Genomic DNA, 4,576 nt, shown 5'->3' with positions numbered 1-4,576 from the left:
CTACACACAGTTCTCTACATTAGGCACAACATTCAAAATTAAAATCTCTTTTGTCCCCTTTGGAAAGCAACGCCAATCACAATGCCAAGCTCTATACACCAATTGGCAACACCCACTCCTCACAGGTGTAAATGCTAGTTGCTGAATTGTTCACTTAGAAATCAGATCTTTAGCACTATAAAAGGAAATCAGTGGTGAAGTAAGAGCTAGATGTGAAGGGAAGAGATGGACAGGTGGCTCAGATGAGATCAGGGCCACGTTGGTTGACCATGTGCGCAACCATGGATTGAGTATGAGGGAGACTGGGCATAGTTCAGCCCAACCTGAGCCGCTACATGGTTGCAGCTATCATCCGTACATCCAGAAATGAGAACTGGTATTTACCTACTATCTACACTAGGCTCTTTATGTATGTATACTGCAGTCTGACATGTTACTCAGTGATTGTTGACCAATGTTACAGTAATGTAATTTCATATTGAATGAAAATTGATTATTTTAGCTTACTGTAACCAATCATATATTTGTTGAACTTCTGCAGAACTGAGAGACGGCCAGGTCATGGTGGAAGACACCGGCTGTTCACACCAGAACAGGAGACCGCCATTGTGAACATGGTGGTGGCAAACACCATTAGACTATGAGAAATCCAGAACCACATAATTGCAGACAAACACAATATTCAATAACATTCAGCAGGTGGGCTTGTCTACATTGGACCGTGTATTACAGCGCAACCGAATCTGGATGAAACAGGGTGCCATTTGAGCAAAAGTCGGAGGGTTAAAGAACAGCGCTATGAAGATGTGCAAGTAAGTACTATACTGCGAATTTACTATCATATCAGCACTGTATAGACACAGTACTGTAATCCCGTGTATTGTGCTCTAGGTCTATATCACATATTGTCTCGTCTGTTTCAGAGAGTCTTGGAGCTGGATGCCACTGCATCAGGGTTTTTATATTTACTTTGAGGCTTGCTTCAACCTAGCCAAAAAAAGGGGATGGAACATTATTGGCCACCATGCTGTTGTGAATATCCCTGGACAGCGTGGAGGGAATCTCACCATGTGCGCAGCCGTTGGCCAGCAAGGCGTCCTCCATTGCCATGCCAACCATGGTCCCTACAACACCGCCTTTCTCATCACATTCCTGGACACACTACATGGCATCCTCATTCTAGCCGAGCAGAGGGTTGGACCAGTGCAGCCCAGGTATGTTGTTATCTGGGACAATGTGAGTTTCCACCGGGCTGCTCTGGTCCGCAACTGGTTCATCGATCACCCACAAGTTATTGTTCTATCCCTCCCATCATATTCCCCATTCCTAAACACAATTGAATAGTTTTATTTCCCGGCATGGCGATGGAAGGTGTATGACCAGCATCCCCTCGCACGCACGCTTCTTCTCCAGGCAATGGTGGATGCATGTGTTGATGTGGGGACTTTCGGCGGCTGGAGCCGTCACTCCAGGAGATTCCTTCCAAGCTGTTTAGCCAGGGAGAAACATTGCTTGTGATGTAAATGAGGTGCTGTGGCCAGACCAAACTAGGAGGCAGGATGCAGCCTAATGTGTTTTTTACTTCCATTTTGCATTTGTTTTTGTCTGTTTTGAAAGAATGAGCCACTTTTTTTAAAATTATTTTTTGTACAGAAAACCCTTTATCTTACTGAATTTTTTTCCAGGTTTTCTCTTGTTGGGTATGGAAAGTGTTAGAAACAAAACACAGCACTTTGGAAATGTTTTTGTTACTGTATTGCATTTGTGTGTTTATGTATATTTGAGTAGATTACTGTAATTTTTACAACTGGCTACAGTGTAACACTGAAAAGGCATAAACCTACTGATGGGAAATTCATAGTGTTGAGCACATCAGTGTTGGTTGGTTGACAGATCTATTCATATAATGCGTGTTTGTCATTTTGCTGCAAAAAAAACACATTTTGGAAAGAGAATAGTTTTGAATGCAGTGTTTATTTTTGCTAGAGATTCATAGCGCTTTGGGGAAATGGGCCAAAGATTCAGCAAACGTGTGTAAACAATTGTGGAACACTGTAAATCTACATATGGCTCCATTTTCTTTTTTATTTAATGAAAGCTAGGGGCACACTTGGACATAATTTACCAAAGACGCATGTGTGTTGCGTCAGTCCGCCAGATCAGAGGCAATAGGGATGACCAGGGGTGTTCTCTTAATAAGCGTGTGAATTGGACCCTCTTCCTGTCCTAAGAATTCAAAATTAAAGCGTAACTAGTTTTCTTTAGGAATGTAGTGACATAAAAGGTGTCTTAAATAGAAAGGTACAGACCCCCCCTGCAAATGAAAAATGTTTTTTTTTCAAAGACTTGCTAAAAAAGAATTCACAACATTGCAACCACCTTGGGGTATGGATAATGACTTTTTAATATTGTATCAATACCAGCGTTTCAATATGTGTTTCATTTACAGTGTAATGCATTCCTGTCAATGGAATGGGCAGTGTGGATGGCCAGCAGCACTCATCTAGACTAATACCTAGAACAGGTATGCCTGTCTGTTAGCACTGTCTCTAATGACAAACCATAATTCCCTTGTCTTTGTATCATGTTATTCACCTGTTGATATTGTTATTTGGGTCAAGAGCACAATCAGTACAAAAGCACAATGACGCCAGACCCTTGACGTGAACATTCCAAACTTTAATTCCCCCTCACTTCTCCTCTCACTTGTTTTTAGCCAATGTGTAATGTGCCAGTGATTTGCTTTGTGGCCTATGGAATGGGTGTAGTAAACAACCTGTATTATTCAGTGCCCTATGAAATGACAACATTTAGATTCCATTGGCGGTCTGTGCAGTTTAAGATGAGGGAGAACACATTTTCTTTTTCATGAGCATGGCCTTATTTCTATTACAGCATATTGGATGACTGTCATTCATATTCAATTCACCCAGCTCAATATAACATTGCTAGGTTAATTCTACTACATAATACTCACATTTTCTCTCTACCCATCATGAGGTTGCTGCAACCTAGCCCAGACAGTCACCGCCTTGCACACTCTTGCCTGCATCTAGCTGATATAGGGTGTAATCATTAGTCCAACAGTTGCAAACGAGAGTTTATTGGACAAATTCAGCAAAAGGCATGAGGAGGTAGGCGAATAATTACAATTTTGCAGATTAACACTGGAGTGATAAATGATCAGATGGTCATGTACAGGTAGAGATATTGGTGTGCAAAAGAGCAGAAAAGTAAATAAATAAAAACAGTATGGGGATGAGGTAGGTAAAAATGGGTGGGCTATTTACCGATAGACTATGTACAGCTGCAGCGATCGGTTAGCTGCTCAGATAGCAGATGTTTGAAGTTGGTGAGGGAGATAAAAGTCTCCAACTTCAGCGATTTTTGCAATTCGTTCCAGTCACAGGCAGCAGAGAACTGGAACGAAAGGCGGCCAAATGAGGTGTTGGCTTTAGGGATGATCAGTGAGATACACCTGCTGGAGCGCGTGCTACGGATGGGTGTTGCCATCGTGACCAGTGAACTGAGATAAGGCGGACCTTTACCTAGCATGGACTTGTAGATGACCTGGAGCCAGTGGGTCTGGCGACGAATATGTAGCGAGGGCCAGCCGACTAGAGCATACAAGTCGCAGTGGTGGGTGGTATAAGGTGCTTTAGTGACAAAATGGATGGCACTGTGATAAAATGCATTCAGTTTATCACAGTGGTATTCCTCTTGGGTATTCCTCTTAGGTATTCCTCTTGTTCAGATGGGATAGGGCAGTGGGCGTTGTGATTGCATCGTCTGTGGATCTATTGGGTCAGTAAGCAAATTGAAGTGGGTCTAGGGTGTCAGGTAAGGTAGAGGTAATATGAATCCTTAACTAGCCTCTCAAAGCACTTCATGATGAAAGAAGTGATTGCTATGGGGCGATAGTCATTTAGTTCAGTTACCTTTGCTTTCTTGGGTACAGGAACAATGGTGGACATCTTGAAGCAAGTGGTGACAGCAGACTGGGATAGGGAGAGATTGAATATGTCCGTAAACACACCAGCCAGCTGGTCTGCGCATGCTCTGTGGACGTGACTAGGGATGCCGTCTGGGCCGGCAGCCTTGCGAAGGTTAACACGCTTAAATGTTTTACTCACGTCGACCACGGACAAGGAGAGCCCACAGTCCTTGGTAGCGGGCCACATGGCACTGTGTTATCCTCAAAGCGGGCAAAGAAGGTGTTTAGCTTGTCCGGAAGGAAGCAAGACGTTGGTGTCCGTAACGTGTCTGGTTTTCCCCCTGTAGTCCGTGATTGTCTGTAGACTCTGCCACAAACGTTACGTGCCTGAGCCGTTGAATTGCGACTCCACTTTGTCTCTGTACTGACGTTTTGCCTGTTTGATTTCCTTATGGAGGGAATAACTACACTGTTTGTATTCGGCCATATTCTCAGTCACTTTGCCATGGTTAAATGCAGCAGTTTGCGCTTTCAGTTTTGCGTGAATGCTGCCATCTATCCTCGGTTTCTGGTTTGGGTAGGTTTTAATAGTTGCAGTGGGTACAATATCTCCTATACACTTCCTGATGAACTCAGTCACTG

General features: G+C 43.4%; 1 long non-coding RNA gene across 1 annotated transcript; it reads left to right on the top strand.

Annotated features, from left to right (window-relative positions):
* The first annotated feature begins 207 nt into the window (after positions 1-207).
* Positions 208-1,502, top strand: LOC109892167 (uncharacterized). Its single transcript, XR_002255575.2, has 3 exons — positions 208-376; positions 542-812; positions 924-1,502. It is a non-coding gene; the product is annotated as an uncharacterized LOC109892167 (long non-coding RNA).
* Positions 1,503-4,576: the final 3,074 nt, after the last annotated feature.

The sequence above is a fragment of the Oncorhynchus kisutch genome, linkage group LG6 (assembly GCF_002021735.2).
Source record: "Oncorhynchus kisutch isolate 150728-3 linkage group LG6, Okis_V2, whole genome shotgun sequence".
Lineage (NCBI taxonomy): Eukaryota > Metazoa > Chordata > Actinopteri > Salmoniformes > Salmonidae > Oncorhynchus > Oncorhynchus kisutch.
This window is presented reverse-complemented; position numbering and strand designations above follow the sequence as displayed.